Genomic DNA, 13,001 nt, shown 5'->3' on the forward strand with positions numbered 1-13,001 from the left:
GGAAAATATTGAAAGCAGCTAGGGAAAAGCAAAAATAACATACAAGGGAACCCCGATAAGGTTGCCAGCTGATTTTTTTCAGCAGAAACTCTGTAGGCCAGAAGGGAGTGGCATGATATACTTAAAATGATGAAAGAAAAAACCTCCAACCAAGATTACTCTACCCAGCAAGGCTCTCAATCAGATTTGCAGCAGAAATCAAAAGATTTACAGACAAGCAAAAGCTAAGAGAATTCAGCACCACTAAACCAGCTTTACGACAAATACTAAGAGAACTTCTCTAGATGGAAGAGAAAAGGCTACAGTAAGAAGCAAGAAATTACAAATGAGAAGGCTCACTTACTAGGCAAACATATAGTAAAGTTAGGAAATCATCCATACACAAATATGATATCCCCAAACCAGCAATCATTAGAAGAGGTGTGTACAAATGCTTGATACTGGAGATGCATTTGCAATTAAGAGACCAGCAACTTAAAACAACATTGTATGTATATAGATTCCTATATCAAAACCTCATGGTAACCACAAACCAAAAATCTGCACTAGATACACACAAATAAGAAAAAGCAATCTCTTTTTCTTCTCTCTTCTTTCTTTTCTCCTATCCTGTTCTGTGAAATTTTTCTTGCTCTCTCAGAATCCTGGGGTCTTTTGCCAGGGTTCAGCAAATTTTCTGAGCAAATATTTCCACATGTAGATGCATTCTTAGTGTGTTTTGGAGAGTAAGTGATTCTCATGTCTTACTACTCTACCATCTTCTCTCAAGAAACTAGAACAAAATATTTTTAAATTTGTATGAAACACAAAAGTCTCCAAAAGCCAAACAGTCTTGGGAAGGAAGAACAGCTGGAATAATCATGCTCCCTGACTTTAGACCATCCCACTAATTTCTCGGAATTACTGGCAGAAATACAGAAATATAGATCAGTAGAACCGGATAGAAATCCCAGAAATAAGGCCACATACCTGTGGTCAATTAATCTACAACAAAATGGGCACAAATATATAATAGAGAAAAGACAGTCTCTTTAATAAGCGGTGCTGGAAAAATTGGACAGCTACATGTAAACGAATAAAATTAGAAAATTCTCTAACACCATACACAAAAATAAATTCAAATTTAATTATCTAAAATTAGGATGGAGTACTATAAAACTAGAAGAAAACATAGGCAGAACACTCTTTGACATAGGTCACAGCAATATTTTTTTGATCAGTCTCCTGGATTAACAGAAACAATAGCAAAAATGAACAAATGGAATCTCAAAAACTTAAAGGTTTTCAAACAGCAAAGAAAAGCATCAACAAAACAAAAAAGACAACTTTCGGAATGAGAGAAATGATTTGCTAATTATTGGACCTGACCAACAAGAGATTAATTTCCAAAATATACAAACAGCTTATGCAACACTACATCCAAAAAAAAAAAAAGGGCAGAAAACCTAAATACTAAATAGGCATTTCTCCAAAGAAGACGTCCAAATAACCAATAGGCTCATGAAAAGATGCTCAACATCACTAATTATTAGGGAAATGCAAATCAACACTAAAAAATACTTTTTTTTTTTTTTTGAGTGTGTGGCAGATGGACCGACACAATGGCTGCTAGTACTACTTAATATCACTTTCTTGATCCATAGGGGGCACCAGCAGTCTTACATGCTGTTGTTTTTGCACTATCAAAATTTTTTCATAGCCAAATGAAGCCTTGATATTACTATGAACATATTGTTGCCCTCACGGATACCCTGAAAGTGTCTCAGAATCCCTGTGGATCTGGATACCACTGAAAATCTAGGGTATTTGTGGGGAATTGAGGGACAAAAGGTGATGGTTGCCTTGGAAGTTTCCAACCCAGGTGCCAGGTACATGGCAGACTGTGAATTAGTATCTGTTGAATGGACTAAAGAATTCATAATTCTATAAATACTTGTGTAATGGGTAAATGTGATGGTGTGGGGAAGAATGGAAGAAAACACAATCTGGAGTGAAAAAAAGCACACTTTTGTGTTTGTTTCTTTCTTTCTTTTTTTGGACTTCCCATATGGCTCACAAAAAAAAGCACACTTTGTGGAGTCAGCAAAATCCGCCTTCAGCATCTGGCTTTGCCATTTAGCAGCTGTGAATTTAATTCTACTGAGCCTCAGTTTCATCAGTAAAATGGGGGTAATGATATATAGATTTGCGGCAAAAAAATTAAATTGGACTCGAAATGGAGTGAATAGAATCATTAATAGAATTTTTGGTACATAGACATGAAGAAAATGTGGAGACATAAAAGCAGTTTGTGAGATTTTGAAGGGAATATCTTAGTCAACATACATGGAAATGAAGATTTAAATTAAGACAGGTATGTGCAGACTGTAGACATGTTTAGATATTATGCATTCATTCAGTTCTTATCTGGTGAGAGTCTGCTATTCCAATAGAGGACACTATGGACAGTTTAAAAAAAAAAAGTTGATATTTCGGAGTGAATGACAATGTAGATGAATAGAAAATAAGGACAGCATCAGCCAGAGGTCAGGCGTAATTTTTCAGCGGGTAAATTAGTTTCTAGGAATTAAGCGCTTTTGAGTACCGGGATAAAAAGAAATCCAGACATTTGGAAATATCTTGGATAACCACTAACTCCGGATCAGGAAAACTGAAAAATCCAGAAGTCTGTTTCAGGGAAAGAAATTAGATAATTCCTCTACAATCTAGCCAAAAATTAGCCTTGAGTGCCTTCTTAGCGCAGTGGGCAGCGCGTCAGTCTCATAATCTGAAGGTCCTGAGTTCGAGCCTCAGAGAGGGCAAACTTATTTTGTTCTGTTTTTCCGCCCTGTTCGTTTTCCTTATATTTGCTACTGCACTGACGTACCTCAGGGAGGTAGTTTCTTCTGCTCTGAAGTATCAAGAAGCGAGATTGTGTCAGAGCTAGAGTTTTTCTACAGTAACCGTCCCGGATACCCATCATCCATGAGCTCCCAGCTCCGCGCAATGGCTGTTTCCGGAGTTTTGGGGACGCTCCGCTTTGAAGGCGGCGAAGCTTGGGAGTCCAGAGTAGTCCTGAAAAACCAGGGGAGGGGGGCGCGGGCATAAAGCTTCTAGAGCCAATATTGTTCTTCTCTACCTTCGCTGGCTGGAGGTCCAGGCCGGATTCTCCAGCTGTGCATCTCCTTGCCCTCTTGGACCGTAACCGCAGCTTCCCAGTTGACTACAGATCAATATAGATGTAAAAAAAGTTGACTTTTTTTTTTTAACCTTAAATTTTTTCTTCTCGAGTCTGTGGAAGACAGGGAAATATTGGACGTTGAAATACTGAAAGTGCTGTAAGTAGAATCTTGCTGATTTTCCCCCCCAGATGGTTGCACACATTTGCAGGGCTTGCGATGTCTTAACGGACACTCCAAGTATGTAGCCGGTGGAAGAAAACAATAGAAAAGAGATGGGGTATGTCGGAGCAGGCAGGGATGCTCAAAGACGACGGAAGTCTGTGTGAAACTGGGCTGGTCATTACCGTCTCAGCGATGCGCGGTGCTTTAGCTCCGGTGGGTCTCAGTCCCCTATTATAGAAGCTGAGAGCTGTTCATTTTAATGGTGATAAGACCTCTTCGCTAATTGGATCTGGGATTTACTTGGGGATTTAACCTGGGAAATAAGAAAGACTAATGACTGGGTTCCAGAGAAGCTTTATTGCAAGGGAATATGCTGGTCTAAATTTTCCGAGTAGATTCGGACTTGGGGAGGGAATTACAAAGCACAAAAGAGTTGGGCAAAGGAACTTAGTGGAATTTATAGAAAAATTATTGCACGCAGGAAGAGGGGGAAGAAAGAGCGTGTTGGAACGTCTGTCCCTAACCAGAGTTTACTCAGTTGCCTGAAACCCCATCATTGCAGTCCCTGCCTCTATATTTCAACTGTAATGCTAATCCTCAGTGGTAACGTTGGTAACCCTTCAATATCATAAAAAGGAAACAAAGAAGCCATTCTCATTTGCCACACACACCATCTGGATAGTTCTTCCTCTTTTGTTTTAGAGGTTCCTGGAGACAGACACAGATATGCAAAAATTCACAGCAGAAAAATGCTGAGAAACAATACCGTCAGCATATATTTTTTTAATATATTTTGACAAACTCTGAAGTTCCACGTGCGGCATGTGGAACTTCCCAGACCAGGAGTGGAATCGGAACTGCTGCTGCCACCTACACCACAGCCACAGCAAGGCGGAATTCCAGCCGCATCTGCAGCCTACACCACACTCAATGGCAACACTGAATCCTTAACCCACTGAGCAAGGTCAGGGATCGAACCCTTGTCCTCATGGTTTGTAGTAGGGTTGATTACCGCAGAGCGACTATGGAACTCCCCAAACTCTGATTTGTTTGTTTGTTTTTTTCAATTGATGTGTCCTGATCGTTAGAATGTATTAAAAATAACTATACTGACTATAAGAAACTCATGTATTATTATTAATAAGTTTGCATGCATATTTGCTATTTAATAACTTATTAATGGTTTATTACATTTGTTGTTCCTTCTTCTTTGTTCCTCTCCCTTCCTATCTTCACTTGATCTTAGCCAAAAGGCCGAGAAGCGATCCCTTCCTATCTTCACTTGGCTTATTTAAACAATGTTGGTAGGTGGTCTAGTGATTACCCTATACCGCCTTAACATTTCACAATATACTTAGAATCAATAAATTATTCAAGTTGAGTATAGAAACCTAACCATCACTAGGTACATTTGCTGTGGCCCTTTTATGTTATGTGCATAGTACATGTAAATATAATGAAAACCCCCTGAGACAATGTAATTGTTTTCACTTTCAGTCATCAAGCATACTTTAAAGAACTCAAGAGAATAACAGTCTATCATATTTACCCAGATTATTTCCTAACTCTGCTGTTGTTCATTCATTCATGCTCTTCTAAGTTTCCTTCTGGAATCGCTTTTCTCGTCTCATAACTTTACTTTTTTTCTAGCACTTCTGCTAGCAACAGATTCTCTTAGTTTACCTTCAAATTAAAGTGTATTTTTCACCTGTCTGTCTGACATGTAATTTTACTGTATTAGTATTCTGGTCTTTCCTTTCAGCATTTAAAAAAAAGTCATGCCATTTCTTTATGGTCTCTATGGTTTCTGATGAGAAATCCGAAACCATTCTGATCAGTTTCACTCTCATTTTCTTCTAGCTGCTTTCAAGAAGGTTTTTTTTTTTTTTCTTTTGTTTCCAGCAGTTTAATAAAAATATGTCTGGGTGTGAATTTATTGTATTTTATCCTGTTTGAAGTTTACTGGATGTTTTGAATATTGTTTAGGTCTTTTGCCAAATCTGGAAAACTTTGTCATTAATAACAACAACAACAAATGCCCTTTTCAAAGTCCTCTTGCTCCTCTTGTTTTCTGTCTCCAGTGATGTGAATACAACCTCTTTGTTATTTTCCAGTTTGCCTCTGAGGGACCAGCCATCTTTTAAAATATGCTTTTCACTCTGTCATTTAGATTCCATAGTTACTATTGTCTCTCTCCATAGTCACTGACTTTTTCTCAGTCATTGCTATTAGGAGAATCCATTGAGGTGTTGCTTTTTATAATTTTGGTTAATACATTTTAAGTTCTGAAATTTCAATTTGGATTTATGTATCATATTTTTTGCTAAGACTCTCTAACTTTCCATTCATCTCAGAGTTCTCACCCATAATTCTTAGAGCATTGAACAATCGATGCTTCAAAGTATTCCTCAGAGGATTCCAACATCTCTGTCATCTCAGTATTGATATATGTTGATTTTCTTTTCCAAGTGAATTAAGATTTTTTTTCCTCCTTCATACGTTGAGTAATGCTGGATTATAACCTGGCCATTTTTTGCATCAGACTTTGCATTTTGTTAAAATCTTATCAAATCTTATGGTGAATATTGCCATTTTTGTTTTGCAGGCAATTGACTGCTTTCTGTTCAAGTTCCAAGTACTGACCAGCCTTCTGTGTTGTGGTTTTAAAGTCCCATCCATTTCCAAAGCCTTTCCATACTCTTTGCGATCTCTGGAGTGCGTGCCATCCACTGGACAGTGTGGACTTAGGCACCTAAGTTCTCAAGATCTATGTGACGTTGTTTAGGATCAGAACCACTTATACACAGTCCGTGAGTGCACCCAGGAGTTCACTGGTAACTTCGCGTGTTTACTGTCCATAATGTCTTTCCTGCTATTTTCTGGTCTTGAGGCACTCGGTTTCAGTCCCTGACAAGAAAGCTGGGGGTTTTTTGACCCCGCTCTGCCACCCCCCGCTTCTCAGGATTGTGCTGATTTTGGCCAAGTTACAGGAAGAAAAAGGAATAAAAAGAACGGGGCATATCCCTTGAGGGGTTCGGTTGTTCTGAAGAAACAGAAAACAAATTACAGATTGATGGTAGCTATACATGCTGAAAGCCGGTAAGACCAGCGAAGTCCTGTCTTGTTCTTGCCCAGAGAATAGTCCAAAGTGTCTAATTTTCTTATTTCTTTCCATAGGTTGGAAGACTTGCGCAGCTTCTCGACTGAAGGGATAAAAGGCTGGAGAATGTGGGCATCGATCCCACTACCTCTCACATGCTAAGCGAGCGCTCTACCACTTGAGCTAATTCCCCACCGTCGGGGTGTTTTCGTCCTCCCCCAAGTTGATCAGAGTACCATCTCCACTTCGTTTGCTTTTGGTGGCTCCCCAAACTTCAGGAAATGTCAAGGCCATTAACGCAAAATCAGAATTTGGACTAAGGGCACATCCTCTCAAAGATGCTCTGAGGCAAGAGTGATCTTTGTACCTATTCCTCTGCTGAAAGAAAGGAGGGGAAAGTTGCCATGAGAAAAGCTCGGCAGCCCAAAATTCACGTTTCAGACTTTCCGGGACAGAAGAGAGCATTTCCTGGTTGGGAGGACTCACCCGGAACAGTTGGCTAATGCAGCAAGTGTATCTCAGGATGATTATCTGTTTTTTAAAAACAAAACAAAACTGCCAAACCATCAGGACTGGGATTATCTTTTGCTCCTTTTTAAGGGGAGGTGGTGGATTGATTTTTCCTGATGATAGGAGGCAGAAAAAGGGGAGTTGTTTCCGCCCGGTTTCGAACCGGGGACCTCTCGCGTGTTAGGCGAGCGTGATAACCACTACACTACGGAAACACACGCTTTATTCTTTTTCCTAAATATTTATTCCATTCTTGTTAAGTCATTAAACGTTTCATATTTACGCTGTGTAAAAGAATAGCAAAAATACAAAATATTACAAGCAAGAACCATCGCAAATAAAATCCAGATCATATCATGGAGAGGAAATTAAATAGTCATTAAGGGATGAAGATGAAGAGTAATCAGGGTGGAAGGAAAAGGTATGAAGGTAGGAATTACTGTGTTCAGAAATATACTTGTTTAGTTAGAGTGGAGTGTGTGTGTGTGTGTGTGTGTGTGTGTGCGCGTGCGCGCACGTGTGTAAAATAGACATGGAGGGAAACAGTGATTCAAAAGCCTAGACACATGAAGATACACTGGGGAGAAAGCTGTTGTGGCTTTAAGGACGTTTTTAAAAAAATCCAGGCACATGGCTTTAAAATCAAAACATTTTATGAAACTTTTTAATTTTGAATGCCAAATAGGTAGGAAATGAGGCAACTAGAATTAAAAGGAAAGAAAAAGAACTTATAATATATTAAAGGATTGAGATTTGTTCTTTTAGCTCCTGAGAGTAGCAGTAGCATGAGTCTTTCTGCACCTGCAGCCCAGTGCACTGTTTGGCACAGAATACATCCTCCATAAACATCATAGAATGGATAAAGTCATAGATGGATGAGAAGGAGAATGATTTGGGAGAGGCTGTACAGGAAGGAGCTACAATTTTTGAGTTTTTGTCAAAACACTGGATGTAGAGACTCGAGGGCGAAATCTCGACGAACACACGTAGAATATCTGAACCTGGGTGGTAGACACAAATGATTTTGAATTAATATCTGATACATGAAAGATTAAATCTACTCATTTATATGTATTTGTTTTAATAATGAATTAATGAATGAACTGATCTGGAGAAAAAGAAATGGTGAGGCTATGCACAGGGTTAAAAGGAAAACCTATATTTTTAATATTGGGGAAAAAAATCAGCTTTCCAATTCTGGTTTTGCACCATATAGCATTATGAACTGAGAAAAAAATGGCCCAACTCCTATGAGCTTCAATTTTATCTGTAAATTGGGAATACTGTTATTTGGATTAACTGCAAAACTAGATGAAAAAACTTGAGTAAAATTAATAATCATTTAGTACAATTTCTAGCACATGGTGCTGAAAGAGGATTTTCACCCCTTTTCATTCTTTCCTAGCCTGAATTCCAAGTCCCCAGTGGTTGTCATCCTTGTCTCAAAGGTTCAGAGAGGCAGCAAATGGAAAGAGGCAATCCCCTTGAAACCACCATGGAGCTTTCTCTGGCCTGCAGATGCCTCTTCCTTGAGTTCTTAAGGGGAAGCAACAGCAGTCTGATCTTCAGAAAGCAAAGTCTGAACAAGCTAACCATCAGAAATCCATTTCTGGGGTTAACTCTGGTTACAGGTATATAAGAAGTAAAACAAAACATAACTTCCCTTTCATATTTTAAAAGAAAATCAGTTGGGCAAAGCTGGAATCCTACAAATCGTAATCACGAATGTCACTGTATTGTCACTGGTCTTCCAAAGACTAAAGTATTTTCAAGATATCTAATTATCTTGAAAAGGCTCCTGCACAGTCTGAACTGTCAGCAGCACTTCAGATGTGACCTCTCTTTCCTGTCCCCAGCCCCTTCCAAGCTCACAGAATGTCAAATCTACTGAGGGTAAGAACCCTCACAAACCGCATTAGTCAAATTTTCCAGCTCCCTGTATCCTGCCGCCCTAGAAGAGGAAGAAGATGGAGGGGTGTAGCTCCATGAGGAAAGGAATTTGGGGGTTTTATTCACTCTTGAATCACTGTACCCAGAAGAGTTCACTAACAAGAATTATTCATTGCATGATTAAAAGAATAAATGATTTTACACCTCCCCTTCCTTAACTGCCATCAGGTGACTTTAAGAGGAAAAACTTAGAAGAAACATTTCCACTGCTTCATCCATCAGATAGAGATGAAGACACAAAACTCTGATTTAGCTTGTATTTTCTAGTGTGATCTAAATTACCTTACCAAAGATTTTACATAAGTTACTGGAAAGTACAACAAACTTAAATCTGATTTCACCTTTCTGGGCAAATATTTGTTCATTTATCAAATGCTTATCTGGCGGCATTTGAAATTTTTACTATTTTTTGTGTGGGGGGGGAGGGGTTTGGTTTGTTTTTGTTTTTTAGTGCAACCTAAATGCATTTTCTTTTTAGCCACAGAGCATTAGCCTAGACCGATTGTGAAAAAGCAAACCTGCCCTCTCTGAGGCTCGAACTCAGGACCTTCAGATTATGAGACTGACGCGCTGCCAACTGCGCTAAGAAGGCAGACAAGTTTGGTCTTCTGCATTTAAATTAAAATATGAAAAGTTATTTTCCAGGTCTCTCTATCACTTTCCAATTTTTAAAGAATATAATCAATGTTCCTTGAAGATCATTCCATAAAAACCAGTGCTGCATCTGATGGATTCTACATTCTGAAATGGTGGCGTCCACACCTTTCTGCTACACACCCAGCAATTGGACACTCTTGCCAGCAAAATCAGGAACAATCATACCGGTATTTTGCTGCTCTTTTTCCCTCTTGTGTTCCAACAATCTGCCTCTTCCTTCTCTCAGAAATCTCAGTCACTCTCACACTTTCCTTTGTATCTTATGTTCAAAAGAAACATAGGGGGTGCCCAGTTAATAGTTCACCTGCTGAATGAGTGAATCAGTATCCCTCAAATTTGTCTATCATCCATACTTCTGTCTTACTCTGCATTCCACTTGTATCACATGACTGCATGACTACATTCTGCCCTACAAAAACATAAATTGAATTTTTAAAAACCTCTCCCTGTCCCCCCCCTTACAGGCATTTGTGCCATTGATTAGATTAAGAAATTTATGGAGATTATTTCATATAGTCCAATCGAATTTTGACAGCTATGTATCATAATTTGCATTTTCCAGATATGGTGGAGGCTCAGAGAAGTTAGCTAATGTTTCCAAGATCCCAGAGCTGCTAAGCAGCAAACCGGAATGGAGAAACAGATTGTTAGATTACAAACTGTGGTCTTTTTTCTCATCCAACTCAGGAGCTCTCTCTCTCTGTTCTCCACAGTAGCCCATTCATACACACACCAGCCCTCTAATTCCCTCCTCCTCCACCCCCCCCACCCCACCCCCCAGCCCCCGGTGCTGGCCTTTTGGCCACAGACCTCCAAGTCAACCCTGGCTCATCTCCTCCTTCAAACCCCGCATCCGCTGAACATTATTGCCAAACAATGAACGTTACTCTCGTGAAGCTGTCTGGAATCGATCACTTCCTTTCCATCCCACTCAGTACATATTTATTGGGGAGCTGCTCTGTGCCACACACTGAGGTTGGCTCGGTTGATTTGGAAGGAATCTGACCACTCCGATCTCTGGAGCGGAAAGGATAAATACGGACAAGAGATGATCCACTTCCGGGTCCAACCCTTTCAATCTTGCTGGCATTTACAGCTAAATCACCGTAAAACACCAGTTTTCTGCTGCGCTCTGAGACTTCTTGGTTTCTTGACTTTGATGTTATCTTGCTTTTCTCCCAACTCTCTGACCATTCTTTCTACCTCACTATGATTTGGCTTTATAAAGTCAGTTATTTCCAATGGCGAATGGTGTTTTTTAAAAATTTTTTTAACCTATTCATTTATCACTAATGAGAAATGTACGCAGTGAAGATCAGAGTTGCCCTGACTTGTTTCTTGCCCAGAGAAGGATCCAAAGTGTCTAATTTTCTTATTTCTTTCTACCGGTTGGAAGAGTTGCAGAGCTCCCCAGCTGAAAGGGTAAAAAGCTGGAGAATGTGGGTGTCGATCCCACTACCTCTCGCATGCTAAGCGAGCGCTCTACCACTTGAGCTAATTCCCCACCGCTGCTACGGCTCTCCCCCCCCTCCCCCCTCCAGTTTTTTCAGAGGCTCGTTTCTGCTTCATGATTCGCTTTTCAAGGCAACTGGCGCTGGAGAAAATTTCAAGGTCCTTAATGTGAAACCAGGACTGGATTAAGGGCAGGTCTTCTCAAAGATGCTCTGAGACAAGAACGAGGTTGGTACCTATTCCTCTGCTAAGGAAAGAAGGAGAAAGTCGCCAAGAGAAAAAAGAAGAGACAGAGGGAACATCTGGGGAATTCGCTGTTGAAGAAGAGAAATAAACTGGAAATTAGGTACTTCTGTAGAAGAAAATGGTTGGAAGAAAACACATGTAAGACGAAATGGGCTTTTAATTCTGTTCTAGTTTTCACTCAACTTTAAACTGTTATCAGTTGTGACTGTTTTATAGTGGGAGTCCTAAACATCTGTGGTCCTTACATCTTTGTTATTCACTAATTAAAGAAGAGTATTCTGTTTGGAGAAAATTAAAATTACACATTATAAATAAATTGCCATTCATCAATAAATTAAAAACGTTGAATAATGCATAAATCGAGAGCAAAATTAATTGACCGATGCAGAGATTAACATTTTGGAAGTGTAACGAAATGATTTTTTAATTATTAATTTGTATTTGATCTGCCTGTTCCCTATCCTTACCTAACTCTCCCATCTCAAGATAGAAGTCATATTTATGCCTTAACTCCAGGCATTGAGGACTCAGTGATTTGAGCCTAAAGATCCCTATATTCTAGAGGAGAAACAGAAAATTTTAAAATAAAAACTTCATAAGACACTTTTTAAAAATAGAGTGTTGATAGGAAGGTGGCATAAATTCATGTAATAGATTGAAGTCATGATAAGAGGCTTAGCCAGTGAGTTGGTCTCAGTAGCAAACTGACACTTGATCTAGGGACTGCCGAGAAGTAGACACCTTACGAAGTCGGATTCAAAATGAGAAGATAAGATAGTCAGGAGCTGAGAGATGAAGAAAGGCCCTCTGTGGACAACTGGGAAACTTATAGCCCAGTGCCAATCACCCAGAAGAGAGTCAAAATGTAAGGCATTTTCTGTCTCATTTCAAGGCTGTGTGCCATTGACCTAATCAAATGTTGGCTTTGCTGAAGGACCACTCACTCACGGAGGCTCCAAGAATATCATCTATAGGATTCTTTGGGTCCAAAGAAGCTTAAGACCAAGTTGAAGGAGAGGGAAGTGTTTCAGGGTAAACAAGGGCTGTTCACAACTGAGCTGGGCAGAATTATGAGCCTATTTATCTTTCCTTCTCATTTTTGTACCTCATCAGGTTTGGATCACTAATGCTGGTATATTTTCTGCAGTACCTGGCCCCTTCCCTCCCGAACCCCCGCAATTTAAATCATATTTCAGGAGTTCCCTTTGTGGCTCAGCAGGTTACGAACCTGACTAGTATCCACTAGGTTGTGGATTCGCTCTCTGGCCTCTCTCAGTGGGTTAAGGATCTGGCGTTGCTATGGCTGTGGTGTAGGTAGGCAGCTGCAGCTCCAATTCGACCCCTAGCCTGAGAACTTCCAGATGCCGCAGGTGTGGCCCTAAAAAGCAAAAGGAATTATATAAATAAATAAAATCATATTTCAGCTGCCTGTGCTAAGAGGAAAAATTCTATTTTGGATTCCACGTGTGGGAAGTAAGTACCCACCACCTGATTGTTTTGTAATTTGGGAGCTACATCTGAAGGCATTGATTTGGACTGCCAGTACAGTTATTGTGATGGATGGGATGGGACAGGTGAGTAAGGATCCGCCTTAGGAAGAACTACCCAAAGATCTTACTCCTATTCTTCTTTATGAGTTTTCTCAGAATTCTCTTGATTTCTTTCTTTCTTTCTTGATTTCTTTCTTTCTTTCTTTCTTTCTTTCTTTCTTTCTTTCTTTCTTTCTTTCTTTCTTCCTTCCTTCCTTCCTTCCTCCCTTCCTC

At 39.7% G+C, this 13,001-nt stretch overlaps 5 non-coding genes across 5 annotated transcripts; 1 reads left to right on the top strand and 4 right to left on the bottom strand.

Moving 5' to 3' along the window:
• The first annotated feature begins 2,728 nt into the window (after positions 1–2,728).
• On the top strand, positions 2,729–2,801 carry TRNAM-CAU (transfer RNA methionine (anticodon CAU)). Its single transcript has one exon. It is a non-coding gene; the product is annotated as a tRNA-Met (tRNA).
• Positions 2,802–6,543: 3,742 nt separating this feature from the next.
• On the bottom strand, positions 6,544–6,616 carry TRNAA-AGC (transfer RNA alanine (anticodon AGC)). The gene has a single exon. It is a non-coding gene; the product is annotated as a tRNA-Ala (tRNA).
• Positions 6,617–7,075: 459 nt separating this feature from the next.
• Positions 7,076–7,148, bottom strand: TRNAV-AAC (transfer RNA valine (anticodon AAC)). The gene has a single exon. It is a non-coding gene; the product is annotated as a tRNA-Val (tRNA).
• A 2,254-nt stretch (positions 7,149–9,402) lies between these two features.
• On the bottom strand, positions 9,403–9,475 carry TRNAM-CAU (transfer RNA methionine (anticodon CAU)). Its single transcript has one exon. It is a non-coding gene; the product is annotated as a tRNA-Met (tRNA).
• A 1,496-nt stretch (positions 9,476–10,971) lies between these two features.
• Positions 10,972–11,044, bottom strand: TRNAA-AGC (transfer RNA alanine (anticodon AGC)). Its single transcript has one exon. It is a non-coding gene; the product is annotated as a tRNA-Ala (tRNA).
• Between the last annotated feature and the right edge of the window lie 1,957 nt (positions 11,045–13,001).

The sequence above is a fragment of the Phacochoerus africanus genome, chromosome 9 (assembly GCF_016906955.1).
Source record: "Phacochoerus africanus isolate WHEZ1 chromosome 9, ROS_Pafr_v1, whole genome shotgun sequence".
NCBI classification, from domain to species: domain Eukaryota; kingdom Metazoa; phylum Chordata; class Mammalia; order Artiodactyla; family Suidae; genus Phacochoerus; species Phacochoerus africanus.